The sequence below is a fragment of the Salmo salar genome, chromosome 05 (genome assembly GCF_965601325.2).
Source record: "Salmo salar chromosome 05, fSalSal1, whole genome shotgun sequence".
NCBI lineage: Eukaryota > Metazoa > Chordata > Actinopteri > Salmoniformes > Salmonidae > Salmo > Salmo salar.
In genome coordinates, this window is record NC_138295.1 from 47,081,607 (window position 1) to 47,106,376 (window position 24,770).

The following is a 24,770-nucleotide window of genomic DNA, read 5'->3' on the forward strand; positions in this document are numbered from 1 at the left end:
AAACTCGATGAAAGGAACATTGTTGACACTTTTCAGCAAGTTGCAATCATGAAAAACAGAAATAAATAGTTATTCACAAACAAGGTCAAAATCATGTTTGATGCACTTTGTAAGTTCCATTTTTGCTGTACTGCTTAATCAGGATGATAGGAACACTGTACTGTTGACACTTTTCAGCAAGTTGCAATCATGTAATACAGAAATAAACAGTTTTTCAAAAACAAGGTCTAAGTCAAGTTTGAGTCACTCTGTAAATACCATTTTGCTGTACTGTTTAAACTCGATGAAAGGAACATTGTTGACACTTTTCAGCAAGTTGCAATAATGAAATACAGAAATAAATCGTTTTTCACAAACAAGGTCTAATTCATGTTTAGTGCACTCTGTAAGTTCCATTTTTGCTGTACTGATTAATCAGGATGATAGGAACACTGTACTGTTGACACTTTTCAGCAAGTTGCAATCATGTAATACAGAAATAAATAGTTTTTCACAAACAAGGTCTAAATCATGTTTGATGCACTCGTAAGTACAATTTTTGCTGTACTGCTTAATCAGGATGATAGGAACACTGAACTGTTGACACTTTTCAGCAAGTTGCAATCATGTAATAGAGAAATAAACAGTTTTTCAATAACAAGGTCACTCTGTAAGTACCATTTTGCTGTACTGTTTAAACTCGATGAAAGGAACCCTGTTAACACTTTTCAGCAAGTTGCAATCATGAAATACAGAAATAAATAGTTTTTCACAAACAAGGTCTAAATTATGTTTGATGCACTCTGTAAGTACAATTTTTGCTGTACTGATTAAACTCGATGAAAGGAACCCTGTTAACACTTTTCAGCAAGTTGCAATCATGTAATACAGAAATAAACAGTTTTTCAAAAACAAGGTCTAAGTCAAGTTTGAGTCACTCTGTAAGTACCATTTTGCTGTACTGTTTAAACTCGATGAAAGGAACATTGTTGACACTTTTCAGCAAGTTGCAATCATGAAATACAGAAATAAATCGTTTTTCACAAACAAGGTCTAATTCATGTTTAGTGCACTCTGTAAGTTCCATTTTTGCTGTACTGATTAATCAGGATAATAGGAACACTGTACTGTTGACACTTTTCAGCAAGTTGCAATCATGTAATACAGAAATAAATAGTTTTTCACAAACAAGGTCTAAATCATGTTTGATGCACTCTGTAAGTACAATTTTTGCTGTACTGCTTAATCAGGATGATAGGAACACTGAACTGTTGACACTTTTCAGCAAGTTGCAATCATGTAATAGAGAAATAAACAGTTTTTCAAAAACAAGGTCACTCTGTAAGTACCATTTTGCTGTACTGTTTAAACTCGATGAAAGGAACCCTGTTAACACTTTTCAGCAAGTTGCAATCATGAAATACAGAAATAAACAGTTTTTCAAAAACAAGGTCTAAGTCATGTTTGAGTCACTCTGTAAGTACCATTTGCTGTACTGTTTAAACTCGATGAAAGGAACACTGTTGACACTTTTCAGCAAGTTGCAATCATGAAAAACAGAAATAAATAGTTTTTCACAAACAAGGTCTAAGTCATGTTTGAGTCACTCTGTAAGTACAATTTTGCTGTACTGTTTAAACTCGATGAAAGGAACATTGTTGACCTTTTCAGCAAGTTGCAATTATGAAAAACAGAAAGAAATAGTTTTTCACAAACAAGGTCTAAGTCATGTTTGAGTCACTCTGTAAGTACAATTTTGCTGTACTGTTTAAACTCGATGAAAGGAACATTGTTGACACTTTTCAGCAAGTTGCAATAATGAAATACAGAAATAAATCGTTTTTCACAAACAAGGTCTAATTCATGTTTAGTGCACTCTGTAAGTTCCATTTTTGCTGTACTGATTAATCAGGATGATAGGAACACTGAACTGTTGACACTTTTCAGCAAGTTGCAATCATGTAATAGAGAAATAAACAGTTTTTCAAAAACAAGGTCACTCTGTAAGTACCATTTTGCTGTACTGTTTAAACTCGATGAAAGGAACCCTGTTAACACTTTTCAGCAAGTTGCAATCATGTAATACAGAAATAAACAGTTTTTCAAAAACAAGGTCTAAGTCAAGTTTGAGTCACTCTGTAAGTACCATTTTGCTGTACTGTTTAAACTCGATGAAAGGAACATTGTTGACACTTTTCAGCAAGTTGCAATCATGAAATACAGAAATAAATCGTTTTTCACAAACAAGGTCTAATTCATGTTTAGTGCACTCTGTAAGTTCCATTTTTGCTGTACTGATTAATCAGGATAATAGGAACACTGTACTGTTGACACTTTTCAGCAAGTTGCAATCATGTAATACAGAAATAAATAGTTTTTCACAAACAAGGTCTAAATCATGTTTGATGCACTCTGTAAGTACAATTTTTGCTGTACTGCTTAATCAGGATGATAGGAACACTGAACTGTTGACACTTTTCAGCAAGTTGCAATCATGTAATAGAGAAATAAACAGTTTTTCAAAAACAAGGTCACTCTGTAAGTACCATTTTGCTGTACTGTTTAAACTCGATGAAAGGAACACTGTTGACACTTTTCAGCAAGTTGCAATCATGAAAAACAGAAATAAATAGTTTTTCACAAACAAGGTCTAAGTCATGTTTGAGTCACTCTGTAAGTACAATTTTGCTGTACTGTTTAAACTCGATGAAAGGAACATTGTTGACCTTTTCAGCAAGTTGCAATTATGAAAAACAGAAATAAATAGTTTTTCACAAACAAGGTCTAAGTCATGTTTGAGTCACTCTGTAAGTACAATTTTGCTGTACTGTTTAAACTCGATGAAAGGAACATTGTTGACACTTTTCAGCAAGTTGCAATCATGAAAAACAGAAATAAATAGTTTTTCACAAACAAGGTCTAAATCATGTTTGATGCACTTTGTAAGTTCCATTTTTGCAGTACTGCTTAATCAGGATGATAGGAACACTGTACTGTTGACACTTTTCAGCAAGTTGCAATCATGTAATACAGAAATAAACAGTTTTTCAAAAACAAGGTCTAAGTCAAGTTTGAGTCAATCTGTAAATACCATTTTGCTGTACTGTTTAAACTCGATGAAAGGAACATTGTTGACACTTTTCAGCAAGTTGCAATCATGAAATACAGAAATAAACCGTTTTTCAAAAACAAGGTCTAAGTCATGTTTGAGTCACTCTGTAAGTACAATTTTGCTGTACTGTTTAAACTCGATGAAAGGAACATTGTTGACACTTTTCAGCAAGTTGCAATCATGTAATACAGAAATAAACAGTTTTTCAAAAACAAGGTCTAAGTCAAGTTTGAGTTAATCTGTAAATACCATTTTGCTGTACTGTTTAAACTCGATGAAAGGAACATTGTTGACACTTTTCAGCAAGTTGCAATAATGAAATACAGAAATAAATCGTTTTTCACAAACAAGGTCTAATTCATGTTTAGTGCACTCTGTAAGTTCCATTTTTGCAGTACTGATTAATCAGGATGATAGGAAAACTGTACTGTTGACACTTTTCAGCAAGTTGCAATCATGTAATACAGAAATAAATAGTTTTTCACAAACAAGGTCTAAATCATGTTTGATGCACTCTGTAAGTACAATTTTTGCTGTACTGCTTAATCAGGATGATAGGAACACTGAACTGTTGACACTTTTCAGCAAGTTGCAATCATGTAATAGAGAAATAAACAGTTTTTCAAAAACAAGGTCACTCTGTAAGTACCATTTTGCTGTACTGTTTAAACTCGATGAAAGGAACCCTGTTAACACTTTTCAGCAAGTTGCAATCATGTAATACAGAAATAAATAGTTTTTCACAAACAAGGTCTAAATCATGTTTGATGCACTCTGTAAGTACAATTTTTGCTGTACTGCTTAATCAGGATGATAGGAACACTGAACTGTTGACACTTTTCAGCAAGTTGCAATCATGTAATAGAGAAATAAACAGTTTTTCAAAAACAAGATCACTCTGTAAGTACCATTTTGCTGTACTGTTTAAACTCGATGAAAGGAACATTGTTGACACTTTTCAGCAAGTTGCAATCATGAAAAACAGAAATAAATAGTTATTCACAAACAAGGTCAAAATCATGTTTGATGCACTTTGTAAGTTCCATTTTTGCTGTACTGCTTAATCAGGATGATAGGAACACTGTACTGTTGACACTTTTCAGCAAGTTGCAATCATGTAATACAGAAATAAACAGTTTTTCAAAAACAAGGTCTAAGTCAAGTTTGAGTCACTCTGTAAATACCATTTTGCTGTACTGTTTAAACTCGATGAAAGGAACATTGTTGACACTTTTCAGCAAGTTGCAATAATGAAATACAGAAATAAATCGTTTTTCACAAACAAGGTCTAATTCATGTTTAGTGCACTCTGTAAGTTCCATTTTTGCTGTACTGATTAATCAGGATGATAGGAACACTGTACTGTTGACACTTTTCAGCAAGTTGCAATCATGTAATACAGAAATAAATAGTTTTTCACAAACAAGGTCTAAATCATGTTTGATGCACTCGTAAGTACAATTTTTGCTGTACTGCTTAATCAGGATGATAGGAACACTGAACTGTTGACACTTTTCAGCAAGTTGCAATCATGTAATAGAGAAATAAACAGTTTTTCAATAACAAGGTCACTCTGTAAGTACCATTTTGCTGTACTGTTTAAACTCGATGAAAGGAACCCTGTTAACACTTTTCAGCAAGTTGCAATCATGAAATACAGAAATGAACAGTTTTTCAAAAACAAGGTCTAAGTCATGTTTGAGTCACTCTGTAAGTACCATTTGCTGTACTGTTTAACCTCGATGAAAGGAACACTGTTGACACTTTTCAGCAAGTTGCAATCATGAAATACAGAAATAAACCGTTTTTCAAAAACAAGGTCTAAGTCATGTTTGAGTCACTCTGTAAGTACAATTTTGCTGTACTGTTTAAACTCGATGAAAGGAACATTGTTGACACTTTTCAGCAAGTTGCAATCATGAAAAACAGAAATAAATAGTTTTTCACAAACAAGGTCTAAATCATGTTTGATGCACTTTGTAAGTTCCATTTTTGCTGTACTGCTTAATCAGGATGATAGGAACACTGTACTGTTGACACTTTTCAGCAAGTTGCAATCATGTAATACAGAAATAAACCGTTTTTCAAAATCAAGGTCTAAGTCAAGTTTGAGTCAATCTGTAAATACCATTTTGCTGTACTGTTTAAACTCGATGAAAGGAACATTGTTGACACTTTTCAGCAAGTTGCAATCATGAAATACAGAAATAAACAGTTTTTCAAAAACAAGGTCTAAGTCATGTTTGAGTCACTCTGTAAGTACAATTTTGCTGTACTGTTTAAACTCGATGAAAGGAACATTGTTGACACTTTTCAGCAAGTTGCAATCATGAAAAACAGAAATAAATAGTTTTTCACAAACAAGGTCTAAATCATGTTTGATGCACTCTGTAAGTACAATTTTTGCTGTACTGCTTAATCAGGATGATAGGAACACTGAACTGTTGACACTTTTCAGCAAGTTGCAATCATGTAATAGAGAAATAAACAGTTTTTCAAAAACAAGATCACTCTGTAAGTACCATTTTGCTGTACTGTTTAAACTCGATGAAAGGAACATTGTTGACACTTTTCAGCAAGTTGCAATCATGAAAAACAGAAATAAATAGTTATTCACAAACAAGGTCAAAATCATGTTTGATGCACTTTGTAAGTTCCATTTTTGCTGTACTGCTTAATCAGGATGATAGGAACACTGTACTGTTGACACTTTTCAGCAAGTTGCAATCATGTAATACAGAAATAAACAGTTTTTCAAAAACAAGGTCTAAGTCAAGTTTGAGTCACTCTGTAAATACCATTTTGCTGTACTGTTTAAACTCGATGAAAGGAACATTGTTGACACTTTTCAGCAAGTTGCAATAATGAAATACAGAAATAAATCGTTTTTCACAAACAAGGTCTAATTCATGTTTAGTGCACTCTGTAAGTTCCATTTTTGCTGTACTGATTAATCAGGATGATAGGAACACTGTACTGTTGACACTTTTCAGCAAGTTGCAATCATGTAATACAGAAATAAATAGTTTTTCACAAACAAGGTCTAAATCATGTTTGATGCACTCGTAAGTACAATTTTTGCTGTACTGCTTAATCAGGATGATAGGAACACTGAACTGTTGACACTTTTCAGCAAGTTGCAATCATGTAATAGAGAAATAAACAGTTTTTCAATAACAAGGTCACTCTGTAAGTACCATTTTGCTGTACTGTTTAAACTCGATGAAAGGAACCCTGTTAACACTTTTCAGCAAGTTGCAATCATGAAATACAGAAATGAACAGTTTTTCAAAAACAAGGTCTAAGTCATGTTTGAGTCACTCTGTAAGTACCATTTGCTGTACTGTTTAACCTCGATGAAAGGAACACTGTTGACACTTTTCAGCAAGTTGCAATCATGAAATACAGAAATAAACCGTTTTTCAAAAACAAGGTCTAAGTCATGTTTGAGTCACTCTGTAAGTACAATTTTGCTGTACTGTTTAAACTCGATGAAAGGAACATTGTTGACACTTTTCAGCAAGTTGCAATCATGAAAAACAGAAATAAATAGTTTTTCACAAACAAGGTCTAAATCATGTTTGATGCACTTTGTAAGTTCCATTTTTGCTGTACTGCTTAATCAGGATGATAGGAACACTGTACTGTTGACACTTTTCAGCAAGTTGCAATCATGTAATACAGAAATAAACCGTTTTTCAAAATCAAGGTCTAAGTCAAGTTTGAGTCAATCTGTAAATACCATTTTGCTGTACTGTTTAAACTCGATGAAAGGAACATTGTTGACACTTTTCAGCAAGTTGCAATCATGAAATACAGAAATAAACAGTTTTTCAAAAACAAGGTCTAAGTCATGTTTGAGTCACTCTGTAAGTACAATTTTGCTGTACTGTTTAAACTCGATGAAAGGAACATTGTTGACACTTTTCAGCAAGTTGCAATCATGAAAAACAGAAATAAATAGTTTTTCACAAACAAGGTCTAAATCATGTTTGATGCACTTTGTAAGTTCCATTTTTGCGGTACTGCTTAATCAGGATGATAGGAACACTGTACTGTTGACACTTTTCAGCAAGTTGCAATCATGTAATACAGAAATAAACAGTTTTCAAAAACAAGGTCTAAGTCAAGTTTGAGTCACTCTGTAAATACCATTTAGCTGTACTGTTTAAACTCGATGAAAGGAACATTGTTGACACTTTTCAGCAAGTTGCAATAATGAAATACAGAAATAAATCGTTTTTCACAAACAAGGTCTAATTCATGTTTAGTGCACTCTGTAAGTTCCATTTTTGCTGTACTGATTAATCAGGATGATAGGAACACTGTACTGTTGACACTTTTCAGCAAGTTGCAATCATGTAATACAGAAATAAATAGTTTTTCACAAACAAGGTCTAAATCATGTTTGATGCACTCTGTAAGTACAATTTTTGCTGTACTGCTTAATCAGGATGATAGGAACACTGAACTGTTGACACTTTTCAGCAAGTTGCAATCATGTAATAGAGAAATAAACAGTTTTTCAAAAACAAGGTCACTATGTAAGTACCATTTTGCTGTACTGTTTAAACTCGATGAAAGGAACCCTGTTAACACTTTTCAGCAAGTTGCAATCATGTAATACAGAAATAAATAGTTTTTCACAAACAAGGTCTAAATTATGTTTGATGCACTCTGTAAGTACAATTTTTGCTGTACTGATTAAACTCGGTGAAAGGAACCCTGTTAACACTTTTCAGCAAGTTGCAATCATGTAATACAGAAATAAACAGTTTTTCAAAAACAAGGTCTAAGTCAAGTTTGAGTCACTCTGTAAGTACCATTTTGCTGTACTGTTTAAACTCGATGAAAGGAACATTGTTGACACTTTTCAGCAAGTTGCAATCATGAAATACAGAAATAAATCGTTTTTCACAAACAAGGTCTAATTCATGTTTAGTGCACTCTGTAAGTTCCATTTTTGCTGTACTGATTAATCAGGATAATAGGAACACTGTACTGTTGACACTTTTCAGCAAGTTGCAATCATGTAATACAGAAATAAATAGTTTTTCACAAACAAGGTCTAAATCATGTTTGATGCACTCTGTAAGTACAATTTTTGCTGTACTGCTTAATCAGGATGATAGGAACACTGAACTGTTGACACTTTTCAGCAAGTTGCAATCATGTAATAGAGAAATAAACAGTTTTTCAAAAACAAGGTCACTCTGTAAGTACCATTTTGCTGTACTGTTTAAACTCGATGAAAGGAACCCTGTTAACACTTTTCAGCAAGTTGCAATCATGAAATACAGAAATAAACAGTTTTTCAAAAACAAGGTCTAAGTCATGTTTGAGTCACTCTGTAAGTACCATTTGCTGTACTGTTTAAACTCGATGAAAGGAACACTGTTGACACTTTTCAGCAAGTTGCAATCATGAAAAACAGAAATAAATAGTTTTTCACAAACAAGGTCTAAGTCATGTTTGAGTCACTCTGTAAGTACAATTTTGCTGTACTGTTTAAACTCGATGAAAGGAACATTGTTGACCTTTTCAGCAAGTTGCAATTATGAAAAACAGAAATAAATAGTTTTTCACAAACAAGGTCTAAGTCATGTTTGAGTCACGCTGTAAGTACAATTTTGCTGTACTGTTTAAACTCGATGAAAGGAACATTGTTGACACTTTTCAGCAAGTTGCAATAATGAAATACAGAAATAAATCGTTTTTCACAAACAAGGTCTAATTCATGTTTAGTGCACTCTGTAAGTTCCATTTTTGCTGTACTGATTAATCAGGATGATAGGAACACTGAACTGTTCACACTTTTCAGCAAGTTGCAATCATGTAATAGAGAAATAAACAGTTTTTCAAAAACAAGGTCACTCTGTAAGTACCATTTTGCTGTACTGTTTAAACTCGATGAAAGGAACCCTGTTAACACTTTTCAGCAAGTTGCAATCATGAAATACAGAAATAAACAGTTTTTCAAAAACAAGGTCTAAGTCAAGATTGAGTCACTCTGTAAATACCATTTTGCTGTACTGTTTAAACTCGATGAAAGGAACATTGTTGACACTTTTCAGCAAGTTGCAATAATGAAATACAGAAATAAATCGTTTTTCACAAACAAGGTCTAATTCATGTTTAGTGCACTCTGTAAGTTCCATTTTTGCTGTACTGATTAATCAGGATGATAGGAACACTGTACTGTTGACACTTTTCAGCAAGTTGCAATCATGTAATACAGAAATAAATAGTTTTTCACAAACAAGGTCTAAATCATGTTTGATGCACTCTGTAAGTACAATTTTTGCTGTACTGCTTAATCAGGATGATAGGAACACTGAACTGTTGACACTTTTCAGCAAGTTGCAATCATGTAATAGAGAAATAAACAGTTTTTCAAAAACAAGGTCACTATGTAAGTACCATTTTGCTGTACTGTTTAAACTCGATGAAAGGAACCCTGTTAACACTTTTCAGCAAGTTGCAATCATGTAATACAGAAATAAATAGTTTTTCACAAACAAGGTCTAAATTATGTTTGATGCACTCTGTAAGTACAATTTTTGCTGTACTGATTAAACTCGATGAAAGGAACCCTGTTAACACTTTTCAGCAAGTTGCAATCATGTAATACAGAAATAAACAGTTTTTCAAAAACAAGGTCTAAGTCAAGTTTGAGTCACTCTGTAAGTACCATTTTGCTGTACTGTTTAAACTCGATGAAAGGAACATTGTTGACACTTTTCAGCAAGTTGCAATCATGAAATACAGAAATAAATCGTTTTTCACAAACAAGGTCTAATTCATGTTTAGTGCACTCTGTAAGTTCCATTTTTGCTGTACTGATTAATCAGGATAATAGGAACACTGTACTGTTGACACTTTTCAGCAAGTTGCAATCATGTAATACAGAAATAAATAGTTTTTCACAAACAAGGTCTAAATCATGTTTGATGCACTCTGTAAGTACAATTTTTGCTGTACTGCTTAATCAGGATGATAGGAACACTGAACTGTTGACACTTTTCAGCAAGTTGCAATCATGTAATAGAGAAATAAACAGTTTTTCAAAAACAAGGTCACTCTGTAAGTACCATTTTGCTGTACTGTTTAAACTCGATGAAAGGAACCCTGTTAACACTTTTCAGCAAGTTGCAATCATGAAATACAGAAATAAACAGTTTTTCAAAAACAAGGTCTAAGTCATGTTTGAGTCACTCTGTAAGTACCATTTGCTGTACTGTTTAAACTCGATGAAAGGAACACTGTTGACACTTTTCAGCAAGTTGCAATCATGAAAAACAGAAATAAATAGTTTTTCACAAACAAGGTCTAAGTCATGTTTGAGTCACTCTGTAAGTACAATTTTGCTGTACTGTTTAAACTCGATGAAAGGAACATTGTTGACCTTTTCAGCAAGTTGCAATTATGAAAAACAGAAATAAATAGTTTTTCACAAACAAGGTCTAAGTCATGTTTGAGTCACTCTGTAAGTACAATTTTGCTGTACTGTTTAAACTCGATGAAAGGAACATTGTTGACACTTTTCAGCAAGTTGCAATCATGAAAAACAGAAATAAATAGTTTTTCACAAACAAGGTCTAAATCATGTTTGATGCACTTTGTAAGTTCCATTTTTGCTGTACTGCTTAATCAGGATGATAGGAACACTGTACTGTTGACACTTTTCAGCAAGTTGCAATCATGTAATACAGAAATAAACCGTTTTTCAAAAACAAGGTCTAAGTCAAGTTTGAGTCAATCTGTAAATACCATTTTGCTGTACTGTTTAAACTCGATGAAAGGAACATTGTTGACACTTTTCAGCAAGTTGCAATCATGAAATACAGAAATAAACCGTTTTTCAAAAACAAGGTCTAAGTCATGTTTGAGTCACTCTGTAAGTACAATTTTGCTGTACTGTTTAAACTCGATGAAAGGAACATTGTTGACACTTTTCAGCAAGTTGCAATCATGAAAAACAGAAATAAATAGTTTTTCACAAACAAGGTCTAAATCATGTTTGATGCACTTTGTAAGTTCCATTTTTGCGGTACTGATTAATCAGGATGATAGGAACACTGTACTGTTGACACTTTTCAGCAAGTTGCAATCATGTAATACAGAAATAAATAGTTTTTCACAAACAAGGTCTAAATCATGTTTGATGCACTCTGTAAGTACAATTTTTGCTGTACTGCTTAATCAGGATGATAGGAACACTGAACTGTTGACACTTTTCAGCAAGTTGCAATCATGTAATAGAGAAATAAACAGTTTTTCAAAAACAAGGTCACTCTGTAAGTACCATTTTGCTGTACTGTTTAAACTCGATGAAAGGAACCCTGTTAACACTTTTCAGCAAGTTGCAATCATGAAATACAGAAATAAACAGTTTTTCAAAAACAAGGTCTAAGTCATGTTTGAGTCACTCTGTAAGTACCATTTGCTGTACTGTTTAAACTCGATGAAAGGAACACTGTTGACACTTTTCAGCAAGTTGCAATCATGAAAAACAGAAATAAATAGTTTTTCACAAACAAGGTCTAAGTCATGTTTGAGTCACTCTGTAAGTACAATTTTGCTGTACTGTTTAAACTCGATGAAAGGAACATTGTTGACCTTTTCAGCAAGTTGCAATTATGAAAAACAGAAATAAATAGTTTTTCACAAACAAGGTCTAAGTCATGTTTGAGTCACTCTGTAAGTACAATTTTGCTGTACTGTTTAAACTCGATGAAAGGAACATTGTTGACACTTTTCAGCAAGTTGCAATCATGAAAAACAGAAATAAATAGTTTTTCACAAACAAGGTCTAAATCATGTTTGATGCACTTTGTAAGTTCCATTTTTGCTGTACTGCTTAATCAGGATGATAGGAACACTGTACTGTTGACACTTTTCAGCAAGTTGCAATCATGTAATACAGAAATAAACCGTTTTTCAAAAACAAGGTCTAAGTCAAGTTTGAGTCAATCTGTAAATACCATTTTGCTGTACTGTTTAAACTCGATGAAAGGAACATTGTTGACACTTTTCAGCAAGTTGCAATCATGAAATACAGAAATAAACAGTTTTTCAAAAACAAGGTCTAAGTCATGTTTGAGTCACTCTGTAAGTACAATTTTGCTGTACTGTTTAAACTCGATGAAAGGAACATTGTTGACACTTTTCAGCAAGTTGCAATCATGAAAAACAGAAATAAATAGTTTTTCACAAACAAGGTCTAAATCATGTTTGATGCACTTTGTAAGTTCCATTTTTGCGGTACTGCTTAATCAGGATGATAGGAACACTGTACTGTTGACACTTTTCAGCAAGTTGCAATCATGTAATACAGAAATAAACAGTTTTTCAAAAACAAGGTCTAAGTCAAGTTTGAGTCAATCTGTAAATACCATTTTGCTGTACTGTTTAAACTCGATGAAAGGAACATTGTTGACACTTTTCAGCAAGTTGCAATCATGAAATACAGAAATAAACCGTTTTTCAAAAACAAGGTCTAAGTCATGTTTGAGTCACTCTGTAAGTACAATTTTGCTGTACTGTTTAAACTCGATGAAAGGAACATTGTTGACACTTTTCAGCAAGTTGCAATCATGTAATACAGAAATAAACAGTTTTTCAAAAACAAGGTCTAAGTCAAGTTTGAGTTAATCTGTAAATACCATTTTGCTGTACTGTTTAAACTCGATGAAAGGAACATTGTTGACACTTTTCAGCAAGTTGCAATAATGAAATACAGAAATAAATCGTTTTTCACAAACAAGGTCTAATTCATGTTTAGTGCACTCTGTAAGTTCCATTTTTGCAGTACTGATTAATCAGGATGATAGGAAAACTGTACTGTTGACACTTTTCAGCAAGTTGCAATCATGTAATACAGAAATAAATAGTTTTTCACAAACAAGGTCTAAATCATGTTTGATGCACTCTGTAAGTACAATTTTTGCTGTACTGCTTAATCAGGATGATAGGAACACTGAACTGTTGACACTTTTCAGCAAGTTGCAATCATGTAATAGAGAAATAAACAGTTTTTCAAAAACAAGGTCACTCTGTAAGTACCATTTTGCTGTACTTTTTAAACTCGATGAAAGGAACCCTGTTAACACTTTTCAGCAAGTTGCAATCATGTAATACAGAAATAAATAGTTTTTCACAAACAAGGACTAAATCATGTTTGATGCACTCTGTAAGTACAATTTTTGCTGTACTGCTTAATCAGGATGATAGGAACACTGAACTGTTGACACTTTTCAGCAAGTTGCAATCATGTAATAGAGAAATAAACAGTTTTTCAAAAACAAGGTCACTCTGTAAGTACCATTTTGCTGTACTGTTTAAACTCGATGAAAGGAACATTGTTGACACTTTTCAGCAAGTTGCAATCATGAAAAACAGAAATAAATAGTTATTCACAAACAAGGTCAAAATCATGTTTGATGCACTTTGTAAGTTCCATTTTTGCTGTACTGCTTAATCAGGATGATAGGAACACTGTACTGTTGACACTTTTCAGCAAGTTGCAATCATGTAATACAGAAATAAACCGTTTTTCAAAAACAAGGTCTAAGTCAAGTTTGAGTCAATCTGTAAATACCATTTTGCTGTACTGTTTAAACTCGATGAAAGGAACATTGTTGACACTTTTCAGCAAGTTGCAATCATGAAATACAGAAATAAACAGTTTTTCAAAAACAAGGTCTAAGTCATGTTTGAGTCACTCTGTAAGTACAATTTTGCTGTACTGTTTAAACTCGATGAAAGGAACATTGTTGACACTTTTCAGCAAGTTGCAATCATGAAAAACAGAAATAAATAGTTTTTCACAAACAAGGTCTAAATCATGTTTGATGCACTTTGTAAGTTCCATTTTTGCGGTACTGCTTAATCAGGATGATAGGAACACTGTACTGTTGACACTTTTCAGCAAGTTGCAATCATGTAATACAGAAATAAACAGTTTTTCAAAAACAAGGTCTAAGTCAAGTTTGAGTCAATCTGTAAATACCATTTTGCTGTACTGTTTAAACTCGATGAAAGGAACATTGTTGACACTTTTCAGCAAGTTGCAATCATGAAATACAGAAATAAACCGTTTTTCAAAAACAAGGTCTAAGTCATGTTTGAGTCACTCTGTAAGTACAATTTTGCTGTACTGTTTAAACTCGATGAAAGGAACATTGTTGACACTTTTCAGCAAGTTGCAATCATGTAATACAGAAATAAACAGTTTTTCAAAAACAAGGTCTAAGTCAAGTTTGAGTTAATCTGTAAATACCATTTTGCTGTACTGTTTAAACTCGATGAAAGGAACATTGTTGACACTTTTCAGCAAGTTGCAATAATGAAATACAGAAATAAATCGTTTTTCACAAACAAGGTCTAATTCATGTTTAGTGCACTCTGTAAGTTCCATTTTTGCAGTACTGATTAATCAGGATGATAGGAAAACTGTACTGTTGACACTTTTCAGCAAGTTGCAATCATGTAATACAGAAATAAATAGTTTTTCACAAACAAGGTCTAAATCATGTTTGATGCACTCTGTAAGTACAATTTTTGCTGTACTGCTTAATCAGGATGATAGGAACACTGAACTGTTGACACTTTTCAGCAAGTTGCAATCATGTAATAGAGAAATAAACAGTTTTTCAAAAACAAGGTCACTCTGTAAGTACCATTTTGCTGTACTTTTTAAACTCGATGAAAGGAACCCTGTTAACACTTTTCAGCAAGTTGCAATCATGTAATACAGAAATAAATAGTTTTTCACAAACAAGGACTAAATCATGTTTGATGCACTCTGTAAGTACAATTTTTGCTGTACTGCTTAATCAGGATGATAGGAACACTGAACTGTTGACACTTTTCAGCAAGTTGCAATCATGTAATAGAGAAATAAACAGTTTTTCAAAAACAAGGTCACTCTGTAAGTACCATTTTGCTGTACTGTTTAAACTCGATGAAAGGAACATTGTTGACACTTTTCAGCAAGTTGCAATCATGAAAAACAGAAATAAATAGTTATTCACAAACAAGGTCAAAATCATGTTTGATGCACTTTGTAAGTTCCATTTTTGCTGTACTGCTTAATCAGGATGATAGGAACACTGTACTGTTGACACTTTTCAGCAAGTTGCAATCATGTAATACAGAAATAAACAGTTTTTCAAAAACAAGGTCTAAGTCAAGTTTGAGTCACTCTGTAAATACCATTTTGCTGTACTGTTTAAACTCGATGAAAGGAACATTGTTGACACTTTTCAGCAAGTTGCAATAATGAAATACAGAAATAAATCGTTTTTCACAAACAAGGTCTAATTCATGTTTAGTGCACTCTGTAAGTTCCATTTTTGCTGTACTGATTAATCAGGATGATAGGAACACTGTACTGTTGACACTTTTCAGCAAGTTGCAATCATGTAATACAGAAATAAATAGTTTTTCACAAACAAGGTCTAAATCATGTTTGATGCACTCGTAAGTACAATTTTTGCTGTACTGCTTAATCAGGATGATAGGAACACTGAACTGTTGACACTTTTCAGCAAGTTGCAATCATGTAATAGAGAAATAAACAGTTTTTCAAAAACAAGGTCACTCTGTAAGTACCATTTTGCTGTACTGTTTAAACTCGATGAAAGGAACCCTGTTAACACTTTTCAGCAAGTTGCAATCATGAAATACAGAAATGAACAGTTTTTCAAAAACAAGGTCTAAGTCATGTTTGAGTCACTCTGTAAGTACCATTTGCTGTACTGTTTAACCTCGATGAAAGGAACACTGTTGACACTTTTCAGCAAGTTGCAATCATGAAATACAGAAATAAACCTTTTTTCAAAAACAAGGTCTAAGTCATGTTTGAGTCACTCTGTAAGTACAATTTTGCTGTACTGTTTAAACTCGATGAAAGGAACATTGTTGACACTTTTCAGCAAGTTGCAATCATGAAAAACAGAAATAAATAGTTTTTCACAAACAAGGTCTAAATCATGTTTGATGCACTTTGTAAGTTCCATTTTTGCTGTACTGCTTAATCAGGATGATAGGAACACTGTACTGTTGACACTTTTCAGCAAGTTGCAATCATGTAATACAGAAATAAACCGTTTTTCAAAAACAAGGTCTAAGTCAAGTTTGAGTCAATCTGTAAATACCATTTTGCTGTACTGTTTAAACTCGATGAAAGGAACATTGTTGACACTTTTCAGCAAGTTGCAATCATGAAATACAGAAATAAACAGTTTTTCAAAAACAAGGTCTAAGTCATGTTTGAGTCACTCTGTAAGTACAATTTTGCTGTACTGTTTAAACTCGATGAAAGGAACATTGTTGACACTTTTCAGCAAGTTGCGATAATGAAATACAGAAATAAATCGTTTTTCACAAACAAGGTCTAATTCATGTTTAGTGCACTCTGTAAGTTCCATTTTTGCTGTACTGATTAATCAGGATGATAGGAAAACTGTACTGTTGACACTTTTCAGCAAGTTGCAATCATGTAATAGAGAAATAAACAGTTTTTCAAAAACAAGGTCACTCTGTAAGTACCATTTTGCTGTACTGTTTAAACTCGATGAAAGGAACCCTGTTAACACTTTTCAGCAAGTTGCAATCATGTAATACAGAAATAAATAGTTTTTCACAAACAAGGTCTAAATCATGTTTGATGCACTCTGTAAGTACAATTTTTGCTGTACTGCTTAATCAGGATGATAGGAACACTGAACTGTTGACACTTTTCAGCAAGTTGCAATCATGTAATAGAGAAATAAACAGTTTTTCAAAAACAAGGTCACTCTGTAAGTACCATTTTGCTGTACTGCTTAATCAGGATGATAGGAACACTGAACAGTTGACACTTTTCAGCAAGTTGCAATCATGTAATAGAGAAATAAACAGTTTTTCAAAAACAAGGTCACTCTGTAAGTACCATTTTGCTGTACTGTTTAAACTCGATGAAAGGAACCCTGTTAACACTTTTCAGCAAGTTGCAATCATGTAATACAGAAATAAATAGTTTTTCACAAACAAGGTCTAAATCATGTTTGATGCACTCTGTAAGTACAATTTTTGCTGTACTGCTTAATCAGGATGATAGGAACACTGAACTGTTGACACTTTTCAGCAAGTTGCAATCATGAAATACAGAAATAAACCGTTTTTCAAAAACAAGGTCTAAGTCATGTTTGAGTCACTCTGTAAGTACAATTTTGCTGTACTGTTTAAACTCGATGAAAGGAACATTGTTGACACTTTTCAGCAAGTTGCAATCATGAAAAACAGAAATAAATAGTTTTTCACAAACAAGGTCTAAATCATGTTTGATGCACTTTGTAAGTTCCATTTTTGCTGTACTGCTTAATCAGGATGATAGGAACACTGTACTGTTGACACTTTTCAGCAAGTTGCAATCATGTAATACAGAAATAAACCGTTTTTCAAAAACAAGGTCTAAGTCAAGTTTGAGTCAATCTGTAAATACCATTTTGCTGTACTGTTTAAACTCGATGAAAGGAACATTGTTGACACTTTTCAGCAAGTTGCAATCATGAAATACAGAAATAAACAGTTTTTCAAAAACAAGGTCTAAGTCAAGTTTGAGTCACTCTGTAAATACCATTTTGCTGTACTGTTTAAACTCGATGAAAGGAACATTGTTGACACTTTTCAGCAAGTTGCAATAATGAAATACAGAAATAAATCGTTTTTCACAAACAAGGTCTAATTCATGTTTAGTGCACTCTGTAAGTTCCATTTTTGCTGTACTGATTAATCAGGATGATAGGAACACTGTACTGTTGACACTTTTCAGCAAGTTGCAATCATGTAATAGAGAAATAAACAGTTTTTCAAAAACAAGGTCACTCTGTAAGTACCATTTTGCTGTACTGTTTAAACTCGATGAAAGGAACCCTGTTAACACTTTTCAGCAAGTTGCAATCATGAAATACAGAAATAAACCGTTTTTCAAAAACAAGGTCTAAGTCATGTTTGAGTCACTCTGTAAGTACAATTTTGCTGTACTGTTTAAACTCGATGAAAGGAACATTGTTGACACTTTTCAGCAAGTTGCAATCATGAAAAACAGAAATAAATAGTTTTTCACAAACAAGGTCTAAATCATGTTTGATGCACTTTGTAAGTTCCATTTTTGCTGTACTGCTTAATCAGGATGATAGGAACACTGTACTGTTGACACTTTTCAGCAAGTTGCAATCATGTAATACAGAAATAAACCGTTTTTCAAAAACAAGGTCTAAGTCATGTTTGAGTCAATCTGTAAATACCATTTTGCTGTACTGTTTAAACTCGATGAAAGGAACATTGTTGACACTTTTCAGCAAGTTGCAATCATGAAATACAGAAATAAACAGTTTTTCAAAAACAAGGTCTAAGTCATGTTTGAGTCACTCTGTAAGTACAATTTTGCTGTACTGTTTAAACTCGATGAAAGGAACATTGTTGACACTTTTCAGCAAGTTGCAATCATGAAAAACAGAAATAAATAGTTTTTCACAAACAAGGTCTAAATCATGTTTGATGCACTTTGTAAGTTCCATTTTTGCGGTACTGCTTAATCAGGATGATAGGAACACTGTAATGTTGACACTTTTCAGCAAGTTGCAATCATGTAATACAGAAATAAACAGTTTTTCAAAAACAAGGTCTAAGTCAAGTTTGAGTCAATCTGTAAATACCATTTTGCTGTACTGTTTCAACTCGATGAAAGGAACATTGTTGACACTTTTCAGCAAGTTGCAATCATGAAATACAGAAATAAACCGTTTTTCAAAAACAAGGTCTAAGTCATGTTTGAGTCACTCTGTAAGTACAATTTTGCTGTACTGTTTAAACTCGATGAAAGGAACATTGTTGACACTTTTCAGCAAGTTGCAATCATGTAATACAGAAATAAACAGTTTTTCAAAAACAAGGTCTAAGTCAAGTTTGAGTTAATCTGTAAATACCATTTTGCTGTACTGTTTAAACTCGATGAAAGGAACATTGTTGACACTTTTCAGCAAGTTGCAATAATGAAATACAGAAATAAATCGTTTTTCACAAACAAGGTCTAATTCATGTTTAGTGCACTCTGTAAGTTCCATTTTTGCTGTACTGATTAATCAGGATGATAGGAAAACTGTACTGTTGACACTTTTCAGCAAGTTGCAATCATGTAATACAGAAATAAATAGTTTTTCACAAACAAGGTCTAAATCATGTTTGATGCACTCTGTAAGTACAATTTTTGCTGTACTGCTTAATCAGGATGATAGGAACACTGAACTGTTGACACTTTTCAGCAAGTTGCAATCATGTAATAGAGAAATAAACAGTTTTTCAAAAACAAGGTCACTCTGTAAGTACCATTTTGCTGTACTGTTTAAACTCGATGAAAGGAACCCTGTTAACACTTTTCAGCAAGTTGCAATCATGTAATACAGAAATAAATAGTTTTTCACAAACAAGGTCTAAATCATGTTTGATGCACTCTGTAAGTACAATTTTTGCTGTACTGCTTAATCAGGATGATAGGAACACTGAACTGTTGACACTTTTCAGCAAGTTGCAATCATGTAATAGAGAAATAAACAGTTTTTCAAAAACAAGGTCACTCTGTAAGTACCATTTTGCTGTACTGTTTAAACTCGATGAAAGGAACCCTGTTAACACTTTTCAGCAAGTTGCAATCATGAAATACAGAAATAAACAGTTTTTCAAAAACAAGGTCTAAGTCATGTTTGAGTCACTCTGTAAGTACAATTTTGCTGTACTGTTTAAACTCGATGAAAGGAACATTGTTGACACTTTTCAGCAAGTTGCAATCATGAAAAACAGAAATAAATAGTTATTCACAAACAAGGTCTAAATCATGTTTGATGCACTTTGTAAGTTACATTTTTGCTGTACTGCTTAATCAGGATGATAGGAACACTGTACTGTTGACACTTTTCAGCAAGTTGCAATCATGTAATACAGAAATAAACAGTTTTTCAAAAACAAGGTCTAAGTCAAGTTTGAGTCACTCTGTAAATACCATTTTGCTGTACTGTTTAAACTCGATGAAAGGAACATTGTTGACACTTTTCAGCAAGTTGCAATCATGAAATACAGAAATAAATCGTTTTTCACAAACAAGGTCTAATTCATGTTTAGTGCACTCTGTAAGTTCCATTTTTGCTGTACTGATTAATCAGGATGATAGGAACACTGTACTGTTGACACTTTTCAGCAAGTTGCAATCATGTAATACAGAAATAAATAGTTTTTCACAAACAAGGTCTAAATCATGTTTGATGCACTCGTAAGTACAATTTTTGCTGTACTGCTTAATCAGGATGATAGGAACACTGAACTGTTGACACTTTTCAGCAAGTTGCAATCATGTAATAGAGAAATAAACAGTTTTTCAAAAACAAGGTCACTCTGTAAGTACCATTTTGCTGTACTGTTTAAACTCGATGAAAGGAACCCTGTTAACACTTTTCAGCAAGTTGCAATCATGAAAAACAGAAATAAATAGTTATTCACAAACAAGGTCTAAATCATGTTTGATGCACTTTGTAAGTTACATTTTTGCTGTACTGCTTAATCAGGATGATAGGAACACTGTACTGTTGACACTTTTCAGCAAGTTGCAATCATGTAATACAGAAATAAACAGTTTTTCAAAAACAAGGTCTAAGTCAAGTTTGAGTCACTCTGTAAATACCATTTTGCTGTACTGTTTAAACTCGATGAAAGGAACATTGTTGACACTTTTCAGCAAGTTGCAATCATGAAATACAGAAATAAATCGTTTTTCACAAACAAGGTCTAATTCATGTTTAGTGCACTCTGTAAGTTCCATTTTTGCTGTACTGATTAATCAGGATGATAGGAACACTACTGTTGACACTTTTCAGCAAGTTGCAATCATGTAATACAGAAATAAATAGTTTTTCACAAACAAGGTCTAAATCATGTTTGATGCACTCTGTAAGTACAATTTTTGCTGTACTGCTTAATCAGGATGATAGGAACACTGAACTGTTGACACTTTTCAGCAAGTTGCAATCATGTAATAGAGAAATAAACAGTTTTTCAAAAACAAGGTCACTCTGTAAGTACCATTTTGCTGTACTGTTTAAACTCGATGAAAGGAACCCTGTTAACACTTTTCAGCAAGTTGCAATCATGAAATACAGAAATAAACAGTTTTTCAAAAACAAGGTCTAAGTCATGTTTGAGTCACTCTGTAAGTACCATTTGCTGTACTGTTTAAACTCGATGAAAGGAACACTGTTGACACTTTTCAGCAAGTTGCAATCATGAAATACAGAAATAAACCGTTTTTCAAAAACAAGGTCTAAGTCATATTTGAATCACTCTGTAAGTACAATTTTGCTGTACTGTTTAAACTCGATGAAAGGAACATTGTTGACACTTTTCAGCAAGTTGCAATCATGAAAAACAGAAATAAATAGTTATTCACAAACAAGGTCAAAATCATGTTTGATGCACTTTGTAAGTTCCATTTTTGCTGTACTGCTTAATCAGGATGATAGGAACACTGTACTGTTGACACTTTTCAGCAAGTTGCAATCATGTAATACAGAAATAAACAGTTTTTCAAAAACAAGGTCTAAGTCAAGTTTGAGTCACTCTGTAAATACCATTTAGCTGTACTGTTTAAACTCGATGAAAGGAACATTGTTGACACTTTTCAGCAAGTTGCAATAATGAAATACAGAAATAAATCGTTTTTCACAAACAAGGTCTAATTCATGTTTAGTGCACTCTGTAAGTTCCATTTTTGCTGTACTGATTAATCAGGATAATAGGAACACTGTACTGTTGACACTTTTCAGCAAGTTGCAATCATGTAATACAGAAATAAATAGTTTTTCACAAACAAGGTCTAAATCATGTTTGATGCACTCGTAAGTACAATTTTTGCTGTACTGCTTAATCAGGATGATAGGAACACTGAACTGTTGACACTTTTCAGCAAGTTGCAATCATGTAATAGAGAAATAAACAGTTTTTCAAAAACAAGGTCACTCTGTAAGTACCATTTTGCTGTACTGTTTAAACTCGATGAAAGGAACCCTGTTAACACTTTTCAGCAAGTTGCAATCATGAAATACAGAAATAAACAGTTTTTCAAAAACAAGGTCTAAGTCATGTTTGAGTCACTCTGTAAGTACCATTTGCTTTACTGTTTAACCTCGATGAAAGGAACACTGTTGACACTTTTCAGCAAGTTGCAATCATGAAATACAGAAATAAACCGTTTTTAAAAAAAAAGGTCTAAGTCATGTTTGAGTCACTCTGTAAGTACAATTTTGCTGTACTGTTTAAACTCGATGAAAGGAACATTGTTGACACTTTTCAGCAAGTTGCAATCATGAAAAACAGAAATAAATAGTTATTCACAAACAAGGTCTAAATCATGTTTGATGCACTTTGTAAGTTACATTTTTGCTGTACTGCTTAATCAGGATGATAGGAACACTGTACTGTTGACACTTTTCAGCAAGTTGCAATCATGTAATACAGAAATAAACAGTTTTTCAAAAACAAGGTCTAAGTCAAGTTTGAGTCACTCTGTAAATATCATTTTGCTGTACTGTTTAAACTCGATGAAAGGAACATTGTTGACACTTTTCAGCAAGTTGCAATCATGAAATACAGAAATAAATCGTTTTTCACAAACAAGGTCTAATTCATGTTTAGTGCACTCTGTAAGTTCCATTTTTGCTGTACTGATTAATCAGGATGATAGGAACACTGTACTGTTGACACTTTTCAGCAAGTTGCAATCATGTAATACAGAAATAAATAGTTTTTCACAAACAAGGTCTAAATCATGTTTGATGCACTCGTAAGTACAATTTTTGCTGTACTGCTTAATCAGGATGATAGGAACACTGAACTGTTGACACTTTTCAGCAAGTTGCAATCATGTAATAGAGAAATAAACAGTTTTTCAAAAACAAGGTCACTCTGTAAGTACCATTTTGCTGTACTGTTTAAACTCGATGAAAGGAACCCTGTTAACACTTTTCAGCAAGTTGCAATCATGAAAAACAGAAATGAATAGTTATTCACAAACAAGGTCTAAATCATGTTTGATGCACTTTGTAAGTTACATTTTTGCTGTACTGCTTAATCAGGATGATAGGAACACTGTACTGTTGACACTTTTCAGCAAGTTGCAATCATGTAATACAGAAATAAACAGTTTTTCAAAAACAAGGTCTAAGTCAAGTTTGAGTCACTCTGTAAATACCATTTTGCTGTACTGTTTAAACTCGATGAAAGGAACATTGTTGACACTTTTCAGCAAGTTGCAATCATGAAATACAGAAATAAATCGTTTTTCACAAACAAGGTCTAATTCATGTTTAGTGCACTCTGTAAGTTCCATTTTTGCTGTACTGATTAATCAGGATGATAGGAACACTACTGTTGACACTTTTCAGCAAGTTGCAATCATGTAATACAGAAATAAATAGTTTTTCACAAACAAGGTCTAAATCATGTTTGATGCACTCTGTAAGTACAATTTTTGCTGTACTGCTTAATCAGGATGATAGGAACACTGAACTGTTGACACTTTTCAGCAAGTTGCAATCATGTAATAGAGAAATAAACAGTTTTTCAAAAACAAGGTCACTCTGTAAGTACCATTTTGCTGTACTGTTTAAACTCGATGAAAGGAACCCTGTTAACACTTTTCAGCAAGTTGCAATCATGAAATACAGAAATAAACAGTTTTTCAAAAACAAGGTCTAAGTCATGTTTGAGTCACTCTGTAAGTACCATTTGCTGTACTGTTTAAACTCGATGAAAGGAACACTGTTGACACTTTTCAGCAAGTTGCAATCATGAAATACAGAAATAAACCGTTTTTCAAAAACAAGGTCTAAGTCATATTTGAATCACTCTGTAAGTACAATTTTGCTGTACTGTTTAAACTCGATGAAAGGAACATTGTTGACACTTTTCAGCAAGTTGCAATCATGAAAAACAGAAATAAATAGTTATTCACAAACAAGGTCAAAATCATGTTTGATGCACTTTGTAAGTTCCATTTTTGCTGTACTGCTTAATCAGGATGATAGGAACACTGTACTGTTGACACTTTTCAGCAAGTTGCAATCATGTAATACAGAAATAAACAGTTTTTCAAAAACAAGGTCTAAGTCAAGTTTGAGTCACTCTGTAAATACCATTTAGCTGTACTGTTTAAACTCGATGAAAGGAACATTGTTGACACTTTTCAGCAAGTTGCAATAATGAAATACAGAAATAAATCGTTTTTCACAAACAAGGTCTAATTCATGTTTAGTGCACTCTGTAAGTTCCATTTTTGCTGTACTGATTAATCAGGATAATAGGAACACTGTACTGTTGACACTTTTCAGCAAGTTGCAATCATGTAATACAGAAATAAATAGTTTTTCACAAACAAGGTCTAAATCATGTTTGATGCACTCGTAAGTACAATTTTTGCTGTACTGCTTAATCAGGATGATAGGAACACTGAACTGTTGACACTTTTCAGCAAGTTGCAATCATGTAATAGAGAAATAAACAGTTTTTCAAAAACAAGGTCACTCTGTAAGTACCATTTTGCTGTACTGTTTAAACTCGATGAAAGGAACCCTGTTAACACTTTTCAGCA